Here is a 22,738-nt window from a genome sequence, read left to right as displayed (position 1 = left end):
TTCAGCCCAATTTAGCTCTTCGTCAGCTGAAGATACCTTGCCCTCTTTAGTTACTCCACCACCTACGGCAACGACTACAACAATTCCATTCACGACACTCAACCCTTACCGAAAGTATTGGTCTATCCAAGGTAGAGCATCTGCGAAGACATCATTGAAGGCATACAACAATGTGCGAGGCTCAGGAAAAGTTTTCGGATTTGACCTTATCAACCGTGAGAAGGAAGAGATCCACCTTTCTGCATTTGCTGAACTGGCCGAATCTCTTTACAATCTAATTCAGGTTGGGCAACTATACATTGTATCAAATGGCACAGTGAGAGAAGCAAATCCAAACTACAACCACCTCAAGAACAAATGGGAGATTTACTTGTCTGCTGCTTCCATTATCAATCCATGTCCTACAGATGATCCAACGTTTCCCTACCAAAGCTTTCACTTCAAGAATATTGCTGAAGTAAGAAATGCAACTCCAAATACAAATGTAGATGTCATTGGTGTTGTTACTTCCATGTCACCTGCATCAACAATTCGACGAAAAGATGGAAGTGAGACATTAAGAAAAACACTCATACTAAAGGACATGTCGGGTTTTAGCATTGATGTAACATTATGGGGAGACCACTGTGACTATATCGGACAGCATCTTTCTGAATTCTACTCTTTTGACAACCCACCAATTCTTGCAATCAAAGGAGGCCGCGTGTCTGAATTTAATGGCACCACAATAGGGACAATACCAACGAGCACTCTCACAATAAATCCACAGGTTGAAGAAACTCAACAACTACATGCATGGTTCCGTGAAACCGGCTATAGCTCTTCTTCTCCATCTTTGAGTAGAAACTATGGTGTTGCTTCGAAACGTGCCCTGCCACGAAAGACGTTTCATGAAATTGCTTGCATGCAGCCCTCTGATAAAGCAATCTGGGTTTCAGTTCGAGCAACAATTACTGCTCTTCATATGGATGACTTCTACTTTCTAGCATGTCCACTAGATTTCAATGGCAAACAATGCATGAAGAAGGTTGTGGAGCATTCTAACAATCTTTGGCATTGTACAAAATGTAACGGTGACTTCCCAGAATGCGACTACCGTTACAAACTCAAAATTGAGCTACATGACCACACCGGGAATCTACAGAACGTCACAGTTTTCAATGATGCAGGGAACGAGCTCATGGGCATCACGGCTAAAGACTTGTTCCTACTTTCTATCGAACCAACTGATCTACAAGAAATTTGTGGCCGGATTTCAGGGCACCGCTTCCAGCTAACACTTTCCATTAAAACAGATTACTTCAACGGTGTTCAACGCTTGCAACCAATACTGATCAATTCAGAGGAAATTCAATATGCCTCTGCATGCAAGGAAGCGCTCACTAACATTCAAGCACTGTCCGCTTCAAAACGACCTATTGTTCGCCGCCTGTGAACTTTTTCTTAGGGCTTCATCTACCACGCCTATTTGTACATAAACAAACATTTCCACACAACTAATTGTCTCATCTTTGTAAATTACACACCCATGTTATTATGATGAAACCTGTAGTTTTCATTGCAAATACTCTCTTCCAGTCATTCCAACATATGTATGTTTGCCATTTACATTTTACGTAATATAAATATCAACATTTGTAAAGAGTCACTACATATGTGTCTCGTTCGTTCTCTACATGCTACACATTGATCCCTTGCTTGCTAAGCTATTCATTTTATCGCTCAAACATGTGAAACAAAATTTTTTTTAAGAAAAGGGATATGTGTCTCGTTCGTTCTCTACATGCTACACACTGATCCCTTGCTTGCTAAGCTATTCATTTTATCGCTCAAACATGTGAAACAAAAGTTTTTTTAAGTAAAGGGAACGAAATATTTTGATTCTTGTTTCTCTCCTCTCAATGATAGATACTGAAATAACATATGATTTCATAGCATTCCTAATTGCATGTTTTCCCTTCTACCTAATCTACCTATCTTCACCGATGTTGAACTAAGAAACATTTAAATCTATGTTCAAAATATAATGTTCCAATTTCACAATGGATGTGCACCCAATAAAATGAGATACCAAACATGCACTACTTGTTTACGAAAACTAACAACTATTACTTGTACTTGTTTAGATATGCCACCAAACAATCAACTTGCGGCCAAAAACAAGCAGCGGCGTATTCTTCATGCACAACAAAAGGATCGAATAAATGCACGACGTCGACTACTTTATGAACAACACAAAAACCCTACTACTTCCTCTACATCCCTTCCCACCTCAAATGCTCTCCCACCTATACAAACCAACCCAGCACACGGTCATCATATCCAATATAACCCTCCCCTTAACGAAGAGCACCGTCGCTTTCGAGAAAGGATTGATGGACTTTCTACCTTGCATGTTTGCACAACATGCAAGGAAGCATACCCAGGAATGAAAACAAAGCTCTTCCACAATAGACTCTCTTGTTTTCGCTGTGCGTCATCTAAATCTACCAATCGTTTTTCTGAACTGAACAACATGGACCCTGGAGAACAACCCTATGTCCTTCACCAATTAACCCAAGTTGAAGAAATGCTCATCGCACGTGTCAACCCCATTCTACAAGTCACTCATTCCCGTGGTGGTCAATATAAATATAGTGGCCATACAATTAGCTTCCCTCAAGATATTACCAGTATTGCCAAATACTTACCCCGGATGCTCTCTGACTTAGACATCCTCATTGTGAAAAGGCAAAATCCATCTGAAAAGGCTTACAAATTCTACGTTTGCAAATCACGTGTCCTTGCAGCCCTTGAATACAAAATAAAATATGACCCTTACTACCGTGATGTTCAATTGAATTCATCTACAATTTCTACACTGCCAGATCTCCCTACAGACATTTCTTCTCTTCTCCACAGTGTAACCACCTCCTCTTTTGAACCCCATCAAACCACTACTGATTCCACTTATAATCCTGATGATGTCATGCTACCTCCATTAGAAATCCAACCCTCTTCTTTCGTTCCAGTCCTCCCAAATTCATGTACCGAGCGTGACCACATTTGTAACTATTTGCACTCGACCCATTCAAGTTCAACAAGCTCTATCGATTGGCCTCCAATATCTCCAACCGCTATAAATGAATACAACACCATCGGCCTCCTTGCCATGGCATTCCCCACACTCTTCCCTACAGGAATTGCAATGATCATGCAACCAAGACTTACAAAAGTTGAAATGCATGAATATGCTTTGCACTTGCTTCACTACCATGATAACCGCTTTGGCCAACACCCAAGATTCCGCTACTAGCTTTATAACATTCTAATGCACCACCGTAGCCAAGCAACAACCAGTGTCTTCGTGAAGAAGTACATTGAGAACAACTTGCCAACAACGGCATCAGACCTACGCCAGTGTCTTCATGACTCTCCGGATTCAAGATTGCCAGAGCAAATAATGAGGTTTGGGTCAGCTCTACGAGGAACACGGTCTTTCTGGAACAAACGCCGATCTGAGCTGACTGACATGATCACACAAATAGGAAGCCCAACATTCTTCTTCACTCTCAGTGCAGCTGATACTAAATGGCATGACTTGCACACGATCATGCCCACAAGTGTTCATTCCACTCCAGTCAACCCCTTCCAATGGAAAATCCAAAACATAATTAAAAACCCACATCTAACAGCACAATATATGCATTGTAGATTTACAATTTTCCTTGAAGAAATCCTTCAAAAAGGCCTCCATGCAACCGACTACTGGTGCAGGTATTATTTAATATCCATATCCCTCTACGTTAATTTTATACATTGCATATACATGTATTAACTGAATGAACCCTTCATGTTATATTCAGATACGAATGGCAACATAGAGGATCCGCACACATTCATGGCTTCCTTTGGCTACAAAATGCACCAGACATGGACACACTTGATTGGGACAATGCATTGGAAGTTGCTAATGCACAGAAATATTTCGACCACTACGTAACTGCTTGGAATCCACGTCAAGCAGAACACCGAACTATTCCGCTTCACCAGTCAACAATTCATAACCCGTGTTTCCTTGACACAGCAGCAATATTCGCATCCAATCAATTTGAAGACTACACAGAGCTTGTCAACTGCGTCCAACGACATACAAAGTGTCATGAATCTTCCTGTCTTCGTAAGAAAGACAATGTGCTTAGCTGCCGATATGGAGTACCGTGGGAATTGAAGTCCACTTCTTCACTTTTCATTGATGATAAGGGTCATAAAACCTATGTCCCTGCTCGCAATGATGAAAGATTGAATATTCACAACGCCGATCTACTCTCTATTTGGAGAGCAAATGTTGATTGCCAACCAGTCCTTTCTCGCCATGCTGTATTGAAATATATTTCAAAATATGCAACAAAAGCAGAGACAAGATCTGAGAGCTACCGTCAAATGCTATCGCGACTATCACAAAGTGCCCTTCCAGAAGCACCTACTAGTGGTGTCATCCGGAAACTCCTTACAGAAACCATTGCAGATAGAGACATTGGTGCACAAGAAATATGCCATATGTTACAAAAGCTACCTCTCTCTCTTTGCAGCCGTACATTCCGTTCTTTGAATGTCAACAGGACTGTTTTCAAACGTGTTTCGCAAGATACTGAAAATCCTGGTTCGACACCAAACTTTATCGTTGCGTATATGAACAGGCCTGCCTCACTAGAAGCACTGCCCCTCCTTGAAGCTGCTCGCTCGTGGTCATATTCTGCCCAACGGAGAAGCAACCACTGGAAACACATATTTCCCCCAAGGATTGTACATGTCTTGCCCCATTACAATGTCATTCCTTCCTCTACTAATCCTTCTTATGCCACCTTCTGTTGGAGTGAATTACTCTTGTATTTCCCCTTCCGAACACTCCCTGATGATATCGGTTCAACTGATGCAGAAATTATTGCACACTGGGAACAAAAAAAGGGTGCATATACACCATGGCATGTCCATCGCGAACCCGAAAACCCACAAAGCCCACCTACTGAAGATCCACCTACCCCACACAACCCCCCTGATTCCATTCAGATGGATGAATGGCAAATCCTCTCTCAACTACACCCAAGTTACAATATTGCAATTGATGACCTCGACATGATTGGTTACCGCGACTTCCATGTCAACCACAATTGGTCACAAAATACTATCCCTCCCCCCTTGCAAGAAACTGCCATCGATTTCATTGAATTCAACCGCTCACCCATTCAAAACCAACATCAATCATTTTCCAACCTTCTCCATGAGCATACATTATCCCCTACCCAAAGCATAGCTTTCACCGCTGTTTTTTCACACTTCAAAACCCCTTCGCCAAAATCCCCACGGAAGATCATCGTACAAGGAACAGCTGGCACAGGAAAATCCCATTTGATTAAATGCCTTCACCAAGCATTTGTGGAAAACTCGCCAGCCAACAAAAACCCTTTATTGTTACTTGCACCTACCGGCGTTGCAGCTTTCAACATAAATGCCCTCACAATTCATTCTGCCCTTCATATCCCTATCCAGACAATGCATCCTCTCAAAGGCCAGCCGCTCCTACACCTGCAAGAGCAACTCCGTCATGTAGAATACATCCTCATTGACGAAATGAGCTTCATTGGTCCAAAAATGCTTTCTCACATTGACGATCGTCTAAGAGAGGCATTCCCTCTTCATCAGAATACACCATTTGGTAATCGCTCAATTATCCTTGTCGGAGATTTAGGCCAACTCCCACCTGTAAAAGACATTCCTTTATATGCTGGGACATCGCGCGGCACTGCAATTTGGCGCAGCTTCGACATATTCATAACACTTTCAACCGTTTTCCGTCAACAAGGAGCTAGCTTGTCCCAGGTTGCTTTCCGGCAAATACTTGCAAATCTTAGGAATGGAATATCTACACTTGAAGATTGGCAACATCTAATGTCAAGAACAAGTTCCTCTCTTACAACTGAAGAGAAATGCACATTCAGCGAGTCCATGCACCTATTCGCAACAAACAATGCAGTTGTCTTGCATAATAAGAAAATGTTCAAACAATTGAACATCCCAGTAGCACTTTGCTCTGCGGAACAACAAAGACAGAAAAATCCTACTACAACAGAAGATGAGCACCTTACCTGCAAAGGTGCTCTTATGCAATGAACAAAGAGTTATGCTCACCAACAACTTATGGGTACATGCAGGCCTTGTCAATGGCGCGCTTGGGAAGGTCATCTCAATATTTTATTCAACTGACTCAAAGCCCCCAGCATTACCATCCTTTGTGGTTGTTGACTTTCAACACTACAGAGGAACACCGTGGAACATTTCACACCCAACATATGTACCCATTCCTCCCATCACAAGGGGTGCACGCCGTCAGATACCACTTCAAATGGCATGGGCTTTAACGATACACAAGTCACAAGGAATGACATTAGACAAAGCAACAGTGGACATCGGGACCAAAGAACGCCAAGGGCTAACATTCACTGCAATTTCACGAGTGCAGTCACTATCGGACATACACATCAATCCAGCATTCCCATTCTCCCGCATTGCACAAATGCACAAGAATCCATATCTTAAGCGTAGACAGCAAGAGGAATCATTCCTTGCATCAAAATCTATCCAGGATAATACACTTTAGCCAATCATACAACCTGCCTTCCAGAATTACCCACATGGTAAACACCAGTCACTATATACCGAAGTTTCACATAGATTTCTTGCTATTACATTTAATTTCATATGATTTTATACTCATTTGGAATCGTTTAATTTATTTCCAATTTTCAAACAAAATCGTCAAACATATTCATTGCCAATTACAGTGTTCCCTTTTTTGATGCCAACAGGTATGAATACATGCTATTTACGACAATTGTACGAGTGTTGCGAAGAAATCCAGCAACAAGAACTTACATTACAGGATATGCAGACAAGGATCCTTCCACAACCATCCATGCCACTTTACCGTTTGCGCCCAGCAATTACGTTGTTAAAGAATATAAGGAAACTACTTAAGATTACAATTCACATCCATGAAAGGGATGCACACAGGCAGATGCGACATCAAGTGCAGGAACAACTCGCACAACATGGCACCACAATAAACACTAACTGGTGTTGCCGATGCCATGGCCCATCATGCATATATGATTAGCGGCTCATTCTCAATTACATCTCTACATAATGCTTTTATTGTACATATGCTTACAAGCCAACAAAACTTTCATTGTATATATCTTTACTTATATATGGCATGTTTAGTTATATCTTAATAGAACTGTTCTCTGTTGTATGAACAAAGAGTATTCAAGTACGTGGTCCACTGCTCTTTGTTTTGGGTTTTATGATTCAACCAACAACTTTTTTTATAAAGAAACACGTTTCTGACTTTAGATAGGTCGATGTTTACAACAACCTATTAGGGAAATTTTCATTCAGCTCTTTAATTCTTTCTATTAGTGTTGATAGGGTCAAAATCTGCAAATTGTTTTTTATCATTTACCCAGTTGATGACTAGCTCTGAATCTCTCAGTATCTGGATTTGAGCAGTACCTTTCTTAATTGTTAAATTTCCCAGTATCGAAAATGCACTTACCTCTGCCCAGTAGTTGGTACCTTCTGCCAATGCAGCTTTGAAACAGAAACTATGGTTTTCCTTCAGAAAAAACACACGTCCAGCACCACAAATCCCTGGAATTTATGGGAATTTCATGTCTCATGCATGTCAGATTCATATTTGCAATTAAAATAGTAGATGAGGATAGTTCTTGACAGTAGAGGTGTTTTCTTTATAATGAACTATTTCTTTTACTCTGGGCTCTTCACATGTTTGGTGATGCATGTTAGAGTGCCAAGTTTTCTGAGTTGAATTATTTAGTTTCATATTGTCTACATATGGCTCTTGGGCCTTTACTCGGATTTTAGAAGTGCTATCATTTTCATTTTGGAGGACAGGTTTGTTCAGTTGACATTCTTTACAGTAGATTACAGCTGCTGGCTTATAATGTGGATAAGTTTAGGTCCTGTAACATCTTTTTCCACAATATGAAAACAGAGTAACATCATTTAACCAGAGCTACTATTTGTAACAAATAGTAGGAGAGCAGAGTTACACTATAAGCATTTAAGCATTTATCGCCCTTCATTCACGTTTTTTCTTCACATTATGAAAGGTGAGTAACATCATTAAACCAGAGTTACTATTGGTATGGTCTCTTTAACATGATACTGGTTTTTAATGCTTTCTGTACCTAACTGCATATCTTGTATGTGTTTTGTCTCAGACTGATAAGGTTTTCCAGCTGGAGACGGTTTACAGTTACCGTTACCTATAATGGCTCAACCTTGTCTATCAATGTATTTAATGCTTGGCCCAAATCCTGCTCAATAATTTCTTAAAGAAAGGCGTCAAAGAGAAGGTTGAAATTTATAAGCTTTGATTGATTTTTACCTGGCCTGGTGTTGATTTTTACATTGATTAATGTTTATCAAAGCAAGCAAGGCTTCAAGAAGAGGCAAAAGCAGCAGAATTTGCTCGTAAGCAAGCTGAAGCAAAAGCTGCGGCTAAAGCTAAACGGAAGTTGGAGATTGAGCGTGAAGTTGCACGCTTGGAATTACAGCATGTTTTGAGTCCTTTCTGTTTTATTTAGTATTCTCTCTTCTTGTTATCACAATTTTTGCCTTGCAAGCTTCAGGTAGCAAGAGCCCAATAAACAAGAGAAGTCAGTATTGATGAGTTTATTAACCTTGCATTATAAACACACGGCAGATGGAGCAAACTGTTGAGCTCGATGAAAACACTCAACTACTCAAGGATCGATGAAAACATTCCCAGTTCAGTGGATGAGACATGCTCTGTTCATTCTCAAGATGGACTGGCACCCCTTGCGTTGCAGGGCAGGAATTGTTTGGAGCAATTCGGTTTGTTCATGAGAAATGAAAATGAAGAGGAGGAAGAGGCTCCTGCTGGTGGAATAGCTACAGGAAATGCTGGTGGAATAGCTGCTGGAAATGGTGATGCAGAGGAAGGCGAAATAGATTAGCATAGCAGACTGTATATTATTTTATTGCTTTATTCTTTTGTGAGAGGTTGAAGTGATTTGGACCTGAAGTCCCTTGTTCTGAGGCTCAAAAATATTATGAAAGAGTTGGCGGTGGGTACAGAGAGTGTGATATCTTCGGGTGTGAGGCCTAAACTCTGTTTTATTAACAGGTTACCTTTTCTGCTCGATTGGGGATGTAAGAGAAATGGGCATTCCACTCTTGCCTTAGATTTCCTAGGCATGAGAAGGTCATTTAGCTGAAGCCGCTCATGGTAACATCGAAATTTTGTTTAGATATGAATTTTGCCTAATTTTTCTGCATACCTTGTTCTGCCACTGTTTTCCGTTCTAAGTTTATTCTGCATAACTTGTTCTCCAACTGATTTTCGTTCAGTTAGTGAATAACTTGCTGCAAATCTTGCAATGGAAACATTTTAAATGCAAATAATTTTTTCTATCACTGTTTGTAATGCAATTTATCCGAGATCTATATGCATCCTCTGCCCTGAAATCCCTCTCAATGCATTTTGTCACCATTTCATATGGCTATCTTGCACTGGAACTATTTGCAGGGTATTTTGCGTATGCTCTATATGCATATATTTCAATGAAACTGATCTTATGCAGTTTGTCTGTGCCTCTGGTTCTGCTGTATACTTTTCCCCTATGACTGTGGCTGTCACTAAAACATTTTACCCTTTACCCATCTACGTGGTTAGTGCCTTCGTCACTACTGAGCTTTATATATGCTTGCCTATCTATATAGGTCTCCTCCTTTTACTAATCCTATCAGCCTCTCTTTGTACCTTTTGGGACAATTACTAGTTACAATCTATTTTAATTCAAGATTTAACAATTCTTTAATAAAAATAGTTACAATCTATAAAATAGATTTAACAATTCTTTAATAAGAATAGTTACAATCTATAAAATAGATTTAACAATTCTTTAATAAGAATAGTTACAATCTATAAATTTACCCAAGTGTTTTTTCGGTACATGGTAGATCTAAAATTAATGTAGATAGCACTACCGACCAGATAGTGCTTCAATTTACCTACGAACAAAGTAGATATAATAACCTAAGAGACTAAACGCACAAACAGCACATAGACATAAAAACATAAACATCACCAGACCATCATTGACACATATGAGCCCATCCACCTAAAAGCCACGACCACGACGGCGACAGCGAGAGCGACGGCGCACCAGATGCACCAGATGCCCCAGACGATGCACATTATGCACCACATGCCACATATGCAACAGATGCACCAGATTCATCCCTCCTCTTAGACGAAGCACCAGATGCAGGGTTGACTCCTTCTGGATATTGTAATCGGCAAGGGTTCGGCCATCTTCCAGCTGCTTTCCAGCAAATATCAGACGCTGTTGGTCAGGGGGAATGCCTTCCTTATCCTGGATTTTTGCCTTTACATTGTCAATGGTGTCAGAGCTCTCGACTTCAAGAGTGATGGTCTTGCCGGTAAGAGTTTTGACAAAGATCTGCATCTTGAAAGCGTAATAACACTACTGAAGACCTGCAAATAAACAATTACAATATTTCAAAGTCTTGAACAGATATCAATGAGTCGGGGCTATTACAAGCTCGAGATAACAAGAAATACGGAGACGAAAGAATTACAAAACGCAAATATCAGACATAAAAGAAAATTTTCAGACATATAAAAACAATGAAGTGCCTAAATTATCAAAATTTTGGCTAATCGTAAAATTTCTACAAAAGCAACGGCAATATGTCATTCACAGGGGATAAAAAGAAAACCCTTTGACAAGCGAGACATGCGCTAAAAAAAAGGCCGTATAGAAGTGCACAGAAACCCTCGCAAAGATTTTCTACAGAAAACATATTGTAACCTAATCAAAATACAGGGCCGAGAAAAAGGCACAGAAACCCTCCCAAATATCGCAATCTAATCAAAATAAAAGGCTGAGACAAGAGCGCAGAAACCCTCACAAAGGCTACATACAGATAACATATCGCAATCTAATCAAAATAAAGCACGGGGCAAAGGGCCATGATTGCAAAACGAAAATTGAATACACAAACCACAGAAAATACTGCAAATCAAAGGACCGTGATTGCAAAACGAAGAGCCTGTTATTATTCTTTCGACATAAATACAGAAACTAAAAATTCCATACCTGTTTCAGAAAAAATAGCTGAACTTATCAGAATTCGGAAACGCCAAAGAAGATATGAGGAATCAAGCAGAGTGGGTTGTATTTATAGAAGAGATGGGATTGAAAAACAGTGGGTTGTATTCACAAAAGAAAGGCGGATTTGGAAAACGGTGGGCTGTATTTTTATTATTATTATTTTAAATGGATGGAGTGGTTTCATGTTTGTGATGGGATAATTCGATAGATTTATTTGTGGCTAAGGGTTTTCAATAAAAAGCGGTTGGTTGCTATTTTTAATTTTTTAAATTGATGGAGGAGGTGTCATGCTTCGGATGGGATAATTTGATAGATTTATTTGTGGGTAAGGGTTTTCAATCAAAATATTAATGTATTGATAAAATATTTATATTACTTTTAAATAATACAGTAGTTGTATGTATGTGATATTTATGTTAAGATGTTAATAAAGTATGAATAAAAGTTTTAATTTTACTTCTTTTAAATATATTTTTTATTAATTTGATTTAAAAATCGTTAAAAATTAATTTGATCACGGGAAACGTTTGAGATTGAGGACCACACATCTAGCACTTTAGCTTATTCTAGACTTTTCTCCTCGCTGCATGAGAGCCTTTTAGTTCTATTATATCTTTATGTATAATGTTGAAGTTACAGTGACATGGATAAGGTTTTATAGGCATGTGTTTTGTTTTATGCTTGATGGATGGTTGGTTGTATATTTTCAAAATAATGTATTAATTTTTTTGTTGTGTTTTTTCAAAATAGTGTATTTTTTTAAGTGTAATTATAAAATATAATTTTCAAAAAAAATAATGAAAATTAATATTTTTTTTGAGTTAAGATTTTTGTGATTTATAATAATTTTAATAGCATTTTTCCGGAAAATCACAAATATTCTTCTCACCAGTTAGTATGGTTCATGTTAGTACAGGATGAGGAACTAAGGGCCAAAATAAGTCAGAACTTTGACTAAAAAAGATAACGGAATATAATGAAATAATTTAAAATATATATATAATATTATAATATGTTGATTTAATAAAATGATTAATTTTTATTAAAACTTATTTTAACACCTTATTACCCGAATATTATTATATATAATAGTCTAAAAATATTAATATTAATGGTTTAAACTTATTCATATCCCCAAATATTAATTAATATAAAAATAATTGTAGAGGGTCATAAAATAAATAATAAGGAATTAACAAATAATAATATTATAAAAATATAAATAATATTAAAAAGTAAAATTAATATTGTTTAGGGGAATAACTAAAGATTAGTAATGGAAAAGGTTTGTTCACCAGAGAGAGATCCCACGGAGAAACCAGAGAATGGCGAAGGCGGATCAGCTAGCTCACGAGAGGAAGAAGGCCCAATACGATGCGGGTACCCTGAATCAACAAGATTTGCAAATCTCAGATCGCATGGCAAAGCTCGTAGCCAGTGATCCTACTGCAAGGGCCGATGTCTCTCGGCTTATTGGATCCGCAGGCCACGAAATCTACAGGAATAGAGACGCAGCTACGGCCCTTGCCTCTGCGATCAAGCGGCCCAACAATGATTTTTGTCCTCTGATATCTGGAAGCCGTGATGGAAAGGGGATTGGTAGACTGGCTGTTAGGGGCCCAGCTGCTTCAACCTTCCCTATCGGCCTCCGCAAAACCGACTCTGTCAGATGCATGAACTGGATAGCAGCGGTTTTTGGATCTGCAGGCATACCCATCGAATCTGTTGTTTAAGGGAAGAAAGGGGGACTGCATGGTACAGATCCGCTCTCCCCCGTCCACAAATACTACAGATCTGGCCCGGATCTAACCGATCTGGCCAAAAAACAAAAGAAAAGCCTACGCATGGATACAGATCCTCTGCCTCCCACCGATCCAACGAGGGGCGGCATCAATCGATCGAAAGGGCGAACAACGCTTGGAGGGACAGAGCCAGACGGTCTAGAAACGATTCAAATTTTCATCAGAACCCTGTCAGGGAATACAATCTGCATGCAAATAAGAACAAGGATGCTGATAAAAAACATAAAGGACGAAATTCAAGAATTATCAGGCATATCAGCAAGTCTGCTGAGCTTGGTCTATGCAGGACACATTTTACAGGAAGAATTTACAGTGCAGCATCATGGAATAGTGAGAGATTCAACAATTTTTCTAAGTATGAGGCTGAGAGGAGGAAGCTTTGGATCTAGCTCAAAGGGCACAGGCTCGTTCAAGGACGCTGTCAAAGGAAAAGGGGAAGCTACCAACAAGCCAGCGCCACCACAAGATCTGCCTGGTCCTTGTATAGTGGAGCAAAGTAAGCAGAACCCAGTTCTGACAATCGATTTGCCGAAGGTAAACAACTTTCATGATGATCTCTCTTCTTTGGCAGTCATTTGTAGATTTAATGGCTTTTGGCCAAAAACAGATGCTCTACGGCATTGAATCCATTCCACATGGACACCAAATTGTGACATCCTTTTATGCACAAAGGGTTTTTTTATTGTAAAATTCGACACAGTTGAGGAAAAAGACCATGCCCTCCATGAGAGGCCATGGTTCTGGGGCAACGCAAGGCTCTTTACGACCCCCTGGTTTCCGGGATTTGACCCCTCCTCTATGGTGGTCTCCAAAATGCCGGTCTGGGTAAGGTTACATAATCTCCCGCTTCACTTTTGGCTTCCCAAAGTATTTGAAGCAATGGGGAATGCAATAGGCAAATACATCAAGCAAGATGTCGAAAGAATTGCTAGATGCATTCACACTTTTGCCAGAATATGTGTCGAAGTTGACCTCAGTCAAGGGCTTCCTGACAACATTATCTTGATCCATAACAACTCCCAATGGAAACAACCACTAGATTACGAAAACACGGCCTTCAGATGCCGAGGATGTCAACAGACAGGTCATCTCCGTAATAACTGTCCTCAAGCCAAAAAGGAAAACAAAAGGAACAAGAAACAAGAAAAAAAACCAAGAGGCTAGCAAAATACAGTGAATCCAGAAGAAGAAACAGAAGACGAGGAGGCAGACAATCCTCCACCTGCACATGACGATGACCCAATTGGAGGCGAAGCCGCGGTATCCTCTCCCATAGCACCTAATCAAGTTCACATGTCGTCAAAGGCTCCACAGCTCCACCCAAATCAGGCAGAGAAGATAAACGATGACCAGAACATGGGAGGGATAAAGCGGCACCACCAATCAGACACATCAGATTCAGACAAGGAATCAGGCTCGCAGAAAGCTGAAACACAGTTAGTCATAGCCTCGATCGAGCCCACCCAAGGAGAGTGGCGCAAGGTCGAAAAGAAAAAAGGAAGAAAAACCTGAAGCGCGAGTCTTACTCACATATGAAATTCAGTTTTTCTTGCTTCCACTTCTCTCCCTCTCTCTCTCTATTCTTTTCTCATCATTTTTTTGCATGTTAGTCATGTAACGTTGCGTAGGGTGCCATGGCACTGGAGCCCATTGGGCAGCTTATGGGAATGCATCATGCATCTGCAATTGTAACTTTTCATTTTTTAAATAAAAGGTTACAGATTTTTCCACTGGAAAAAAAAACGAAAGATTAGTAATAATATTAAATAGTAATAAAATAGAGATACTTAAAAAAAGTTTAAACTATTAATATTAATATTTTTAGAATATTATATATAATAATATTCATTAATAGGGTGATAAGGGGTTAAAATAAGTTTTAATAAAAAATAATTATTTTATTAAGTTAACATATTATAATATTATTTTATCAAAAAAAATTAAATTATTTAATTATATTCCCTTATTTTTTTGGTCAAAGCCTTGACTTATTTCGGCCCTTAGTCAAATTAGTTGTTACTTGCTAACAGCTAGTTAGCCGCTCTCTACCTCTATTTATTTCATTACTCGCTAACAGCAAGTTAGCCGCTCTCTACCTCTATTTATTTCATTGCTTGGATCTAGTTCCTCATCTTGTCCTGAAGATGAACCACACTGGCTGGTCCGAAACGCAATGACGATAATATCTCTTATGTTATTTTTTCTAAAAGATGTTGTTAAAAGAAAATTAAGATGTTTTTTGGGAAAAAAAATTGATAAAAAAATTGTCATTTCATTAAAATAATTAAAATAAAATATTTAAACACTCTTATCAAATAATAATTAAAATTCACTTAGCCGGAAGGGTTTTCTCAATTGGTGAAGTCCTTGTAGTTAAAGCACCTTTGTTATCGAGAGATCGTGGATTCAATTCTATTGACACCCTAAGTGTCACGCCCCCAATTCTTTTTTTGTTAAATTGGCCGGGTGCGGCACCGCCTAAGTTAATAACTTGTTCTGTCGTTAATTAACTTTACGAACTACGCCTTAACAATTCATAATAAACATGAATTCATATTATTAATGTGCGGAAACCATTAACAATATAACAATAATAAATCAACTCGGCAATAATAATAATCAATCTCTTTTATTATATATGCGAAGTTACATAACCGGGAGGGCGCCCGCCCGTGCAAGAGCGCACGGCGGTCTGCCAAAACTCCACCGAGAATACAAGTTATACAATGTGTTTACCCCTTGTGTCGTTGGGCGGGTGGGCGCACCCGTGCACAACCCACACCCGAACCTCAACACACAACCAAGTCACATTACCGTGCGGTGGGCGCCCGTGCGCACCACGCACAACCGCCCAAGTTTGCGAAGGCCTTACATCCTCCTCCACCTGAAATCGTTGTCGTCCTCGACAACATACCATCCCGGTAGCTCTCCACCAAGATCATCATCCATCCACGATGTCGACCTTTCTACACAAGGCAAACATCCTTGCAACATATGTAGAGACTCTTTCTCCACTATGTCTCGGCCTAGTGACCACTGCCACCAAGCTCACCATACCAAAGTATGTATCTCCATAATCCATGCTCAGGTCCATGGAAACTCCATCCATCTCATCTGCAACATGTTGTCCATGTGTGTGTCTCCTCCATATGAAGAGATCATCTCATCAACCCACTCTCGATGTGCCCCATTCAGGTCCATGAAGCCTCTTCATCATCTGCAATGTGCCATCCTCAAGTCTCCATAGAAACAAGTATGCACTTGTCTCACCTATCCATGTGTCAAAGTAGTTGAGTCTTGGCTCAACCCATGCCCAAGTGCAGCCACCAAGGCATCATCATCATCGTTGTAACTCCATCACTCCAAAGTGTCTCATATCGATCCTCTACATCAAGTCACTCTTCCAAGCCATGCCCATACATGTACTTTGAAAGTATGCATCCCATACTGCATCAAAGTCTCCTGACCTCAGCTCCTCAATGCATCAAATCCTCTAAGTCCACCATATATGAAGTCCCTAAAAGTCACAACAATCTCATGTCATCATGAGCTCCATGAGTCATCTCCAACCAACATCTGCCTCAGCTCTCCATGTAGTAGGAATGCTCCATATTCTGCCCACAACTCCATCCAAGTCCATGGTCTTGTTGTACAAGAGTGTACAACCTCTCCATCAACTCATAAGTAACAAGTCTCCATGTCACACTAGCAAATCCATCTGCACAACATCCTTGTCTTGGCACTCCTCATTGGATGTCCATGACACCTCTACAAGTGCTCCCACATAATGTCCCTGCATAAGACTGCCATGCTCCATGCCTCCAACCTGATGTCCATGACTATGTTGTCCATGTAGTCCAACCAAGTAGACTCATCACAACCATCGGTCATCTCACCCAAGTCTTCAATCTTCGGTTTAGTGAACTCGGTCACTCAACCATATCATCATCATGTCATGAGTCTCTTCCATCACAGCTCCTCCACCAAAGTGTCCACCAAGACTATCTCTTGGTCTCGGCCATGAGAAGTCCACCCAAAACATCACAAGTGTGTGCCCTCCTCAACTGTCCATGAGTCATGCCGGGCACTTAGTCAATTCTCCATGTGGCTAAAGCATGACCCATTCCTCCACAACAATCATCAAGTTCCACCCTTGTTACGGGCCCTTGCACCTTTCATCACAAGGTCACAAGCAACCCCAACAAGCCCTGCAATAATCGACAATCCTTGCTTCTCCATACAAGGTTCAATCATAGTCATCCATGGTAAGATGCTCCCTTGCCTTGGCAAACTGGCTTTGCCCCTTCCTGCACACGGTCCATCTCCCAAATGCCCAAATGAAACACAAGTATCATCACTTACTTCATCATCATGAGGCTCCTCCATGTGAGTGACCTCATTCATACATGTTGACAAACTGCACGATCCTGGTCCGACTTGATCATCCTCAAGTTCGTCCTCCATCATGGTCATGTCTGCAACATCTTCAATCATCATGACTTCCTCTTCCTTGTTAGCACAATCTGCAACTTCACCTTGCTCCATTGTCCAACCAAGTTGAAGAAGCTTGTCTTCAACATCCTTTTCCAAGGCTTCAAGTTCTTCACGGATTCGAGGCCTCTCTTCCTTCAACCTCTTCAACCTGTCCAAGGTAAGCAAGAGCTTCCTTCCACCTTCTCCCAAACTTGCCATGCCTTATCGTTCAGCTTGGTCCAAGCACCGAGCTTCACCTCTGCTAAACCTGCTTCCACTGTCACGAGCAACCCTGCTCAAATATCAACTGTCAAATTTCCAAGTGTACCCACACTTGCTTCACCAGCTCCAACCGAGCTCTGATACCAACTGTCAAGTTGTGTATCAGCTTTAAACCTTCACGAGCAAACCTTGCTCTGATACCAACTGTCACGCCCCCAATTCTTTTTTTGTTAAATTGGTCGGGTGCGGCACCGCCCAAGTTAATAACTTGTTCTGTCGTTAATTAACTTTACGAACTACACCTTAACAATTCATAATAAACATGAATTCATATTATTAATGTGCGGAAACCATTAACAATATAACAATAATAAATCAACTAGGCAATAATAATAATCAATCTCTTTTATTATATATGCGAAGTTATATAACTAGGAGGGCGCCCGCCCGTGCAAGAGCGCACGGTGGTCTGCCAAAACTCCACCGAGAATACAAGTTATACAATGCGTTTACCCCTTGTGTCGTTGGGCGGGTGGGCACACCCGTGCACAACCCACACCCGAACCTCAACACACAACCAAGTCACATTAACGTGCGATGGGTGCCCATGCGCACCACGCACAACCGCCCAAGTTTGCGAAGGCCTTACACTAAGGGTCGGGTGTCGTAGTTGAGCCGACAGGAAGTTATCCCTTTGGGTGGATCCGACGGGAAATGATTCCTTCAAGTGGATCTGCCTAGTACCGTAGCATATCACTAATCTCTGAAATTCATGGAGCACATGAAGAAGAAAAAAAAATCACTTAAATTAATATAAAAATTAATTGTAAAATTGGATTTTGTTTTTATTAATTATTTGCTTTTATGGTAAATTTGTTTGTGGTGATTGTTTAATTGTGAGTAGTAATAATTCAACTGAATTTTATATATGTTAGTTATTAAATATGTAGGTATAGGGGTGTTAAGTGCAAGGTTGTTTTTTTTATTTCATCATGGGAAGTGTAGAAAATACTTTCAAATGGTGATGGCGTAAAGTAATAAGCAATTAGGTAAAGGTATTTGTTTTATTTCAAGGGTTTAGGGAAGCGCAGAAAATACTTTCAAATGGTGATCAGGTAAAGTTACAAGCAATTAGGTAAAGGTATGTGTTATATTACAAAGGGTTGAGGGTTATGGATGATAAACATATCAAAAATGTAATTGTTAATAAGGTTTCATCTCTAATTATTAAACCAATGCTCAAAGCCTCCCTTGCAAGCAGTGATACTCTAATAAAAATAACCAAATGAATTAAGAAAGAAGTTGCATAGTTCAAAAGTGTTGAGTTCTACCACGTCCTCCAAATGCTTAACCATCGCACTCATTGCATTGTCAATATGGCCACCCTTATGGAATGTGGCATTGAAGTTAAAAAGGAGGAGGGTATTTTTCCCTATCCCTTGAGTTCCATTTAAGTCATCATCATGCAGAGCTCTTACATGCCAAGTATTTGGCACAATATCTCGCCTGAGGTGGTCGATTATCAAAGTCTATGACAAAGGTGCATTCACTCTGCAGTCGCCTTTGTTGGAAACTTAACTAAACTAAGAGGGGGGTGAATCAATTTAGTACATTCATAGACATTAAATTTTGATTTCGTTTCAATGATTAACTCAACTATTGAATAAGCAACATACAACTTATGAACAAAAAATTTAATATATAACCAACATTTAATAAGTAAACCACAATATAACAACTTTCATGAAAGCATAAAATCAGCACGCATAAACATCACATGTGGACACGAGATATAAGTGGAAACCCATAAAGAGATAAAAACCACGACTTTGATATTGTTGTGATGCAAAGGCAAACTCCAACTCCCTTTATACATCTGATTTATGTAGACTCCAACTTATAGGAGGTTGCTATCTGTAATGTCCTACTTAATCCTATCATGCCAATTTTGATTAGCATTTAATTAACCTAAAAATATTGACTTATAATTATTAAGTAATATTATTACATACCTACACTTGTGAAGTTGTAATTTTATTTTACTCATATGACTTTTATTATTTGTTATTATTCAATTCCCAAGGTGTGTTCTCAAATTTACTTTTGGATAAGATATGGTCTTCTCCAATTTATTTCTAAATTAAATACACATATTTCAATTCTCAAGGTGCCTTCTCAAATTTATTTTGGGATAAGATATGGAAAGGAAAGTCAATATCATTAAATTAAAAGGATGGGGAGTATTCATGGCATTGATGGTAGGTGGTTGAGGTAGATGAGAGGAAGAGACATAAAGGGAAGGAGGATGAGAAGAGAAGGGGAGATCCTTGTTCTTTATTTTGGGATCGGAAGATTTTATTTTGGGAGGAAGAATGTGGAGAAGGAGAAGGGAGAGAATGGAAAGAAAAATGAGAGAAATCAAACTTGGATCTATTGGAGAGTGTTGGTTTTAACTTGGACACACTATAGCTGGTTGGACTTGGACTTGGAGGGTTTGGGAACTTGTAGAGGTTCTTTGGACTAGGAAATCATTCCTAGTTGGGTGGGAGGTAAATTCAGTCGAATAACCAAGAGGAGCATCCCAACAGAGTCAGGAGCATCTCAACTAAGCCATTGGAATATGTATTATTCCATTTGTTGTTTTATTTATGTAAGCTGTTGTAAAATGGATTTTTTTACATGTTTAATATGTTGTTGATCAATTTTTACTTGTATGATTTTATCAATTAAATGTAGAGTTATAAACATGTTATTTTCTTGTTATTGTAATTAAAATGAATGATAAATTTTGTTTAGTTAGAAGATCTAGGTTAAGTCTTCACATATGGTATCAGAGCCTAGATTCAAATATGGACCCCAAAAAAAACCCACCCACCTGCCAAGCTTCTGTGCTCATAAGAAATTCACCTTGCAATCCAAAAAAATGAATTTATGTGGTTATAAGAAATTCACCCTACATTAAAAAAAAAATGAATTAATTGTATATTCAATATATATGATTATGATATCTAGTATATTATGATGCCTGAGGTTCTTTTATTAGATCTGAGAGATTGGGTGTCTTTTAGTCTTGTTTGAGAAACTGTCATAACGAAAGCTTTCAAGTTCTTTTCTTGGACCTCAAAAATGGGGTGCCTTTTAGTGTTGTTTGAGAGACTATCATACAAAAATATGTCCATCTGGTAAATCATTTAGAGTATTCTTTCTATGGAGGGAGGAGAACAATAAATTTATAATATATGCTTTGTAAAGTTCAGATTGTCGCCAAATTCATAAAACTAACAGTTGACAACCCAACATATCATTTAGAGTATTCTCTCTATGGAGGGAGGAAAACAATAAATTTATAATATATAGTTTGAAAAGTTTAGATTTTCGCCAAATTCATAAAACTAACAGTTGACAACATGGATAAGTTGGGCCATAGTCACCCAGTGAGCTAGTTTTAGCTTCGCTGGGAGTTTTTGAAAAGTGCATGAGTAGGAGAATGATAGTCTAACAATTAGTGCATCAAATTTGTAAATCACCAAGGTGCACAAGGCATGGTGTTTGTTGGACATCAATCCACTAGAATAGCAACTTACAATGATATCAATGTGGCATTGATTTGTCTTTCTTCTTCCTCAATATATTGTGATTCTTTCAGTTTAACAAGGAATTTGTAATCATTGTTGGTTTATTGATTTATTGTTGACATTTCACCACCATTGTCCAACAGACTAAATGCTGGAATGGAACGATGCAATTTGCTATATGCTTTTCCCTTTAGTTTTTTTGTTTCCTCATTTTAGATTTTTGAGATTACTGCTACTCTTATCATGTCGTTGACATTTAGCCATTCTATTTATCACTATCGAATTCAATCTTATGTTGGCATTCTACTCAGTTAAATCCTCCATTTCCATCTATAATATATAGACAACATTGCATTGCATACATGCTCCAGCAACATGTACAATTAGAAAAGTTATTGCACCTAATCACCCTATTGTTATGTGTGCCAGACTTTAACAAATAACCATATGTTTATCAAACAGTGACATACTTTGACAAATAACCATATGTATATCAGACAGTGACATACCCATATCCTCACTTTTAAGTGTGCCATGTCGACAAAAGTATTAGAAATTATTTACTTAAAAGAATAACAACCTATCGTTTTTTTTACTTCTGAACTTCCTTTTCTAGGAACACTATTTATTGCGGCAACACATTTTTCCTTGAATTAATTACCTAAGTGATATGTTGATGTTATGAAGTATTCCCTACTCTATTGTACAAAGGTGAAAATTTACTAGAAGAAAATTACATTTTTCCATGCTTGTTTTGTGGAGGGAAAGTGTATTAATGATCCTACCGGAGTAGATATTTAAAAAAAAAAATTGTTGGGAAAGAAAGGAGTGGTTGCATTACATATTTGCATAAGCATTCCTCATCATCCTGTATTTATTACCCATATAAGCCAAATCCAAATAGCTCTTATTACATACCACATACATATTTATTTTTATATCTTTCTTTCTTTTTTCCATGAGATACACATTCACGTTCTGGGAAATTTACGAGGACTACCATCGAGGGTAAATAGGATTATGCATAAGCTTGAGGCTTTGTCAATACAGGCCTCAAGGTTGTTACAATAGTATACTTATTAAAAGCATTACTCAACACTTTAATTTACAATAAATTTTATATACAAGTGTAGAAGCTACCTCCAACACTAGCAAATAGTAAATATTAAAAACAAAAAAATGAAGAGCTTATATTTAAAAAATAAATAAATAAATGCTATCCTCATTTTACCTTTTATTCAATATAGACCCTAATGTTTCCTCACTCAAGAAAATAGAATACATTTTTAAGTAAAATTCATCCCAAAGGGATAGACAAATGTAATTCCAACCCATAAAAATAAATAAATAAATAAAAGGAATAAGAGAGTCAAGTAATATTCACGTATTTTCACAAACATTTCTCATCTTATTGAAAATTTTGTGCAAACTACACCAAATT

At 38.7% G+C, this 22,738-nt stretch overlaps 1 pseudogene across 1 annotated transcript in view; it reads right to left on the bottom strand.

Moving 5' to 3' along the window:
- The window catches only part of LOC149172157 (polyubiquitin-like), a 107,904-nt pseudogene that overhangs the window by 43,548 nt on the left and 41,618 nt on the right, over positions 1-22,738 (bottom strand). Inside the window, exon 3 of the transcript XR_016259070.1 lies at positions 10,320-10,556. The product of XR_016259070.1 is annotated as a polyubiquitin-like (transcript). The remainder of the gene's footprint in view (positions 1-10,319; positions 10,557-22,738) is intronic.

This window comes from Pinus tabuliformis, chromosome 4_2 (assembly GCF_031772625.1).
Source record: "Pinus tabuliformis cultivar Carrire ecotype Pingquan chromosome 4_2, CPIR1, whole genome shotgun sequence".
Classification (NCBI taxonomy): Eukaryota; Viridiplantae; Streptophyta; class Pinopsida; order Pinales; family Pinaceae; genus Pinus; species Pinus tabuliformis.
Note: the sequence above shows the minus strand (reverse complement) of the source record. Positions and strands in the feature narration are given on the sequence as shown.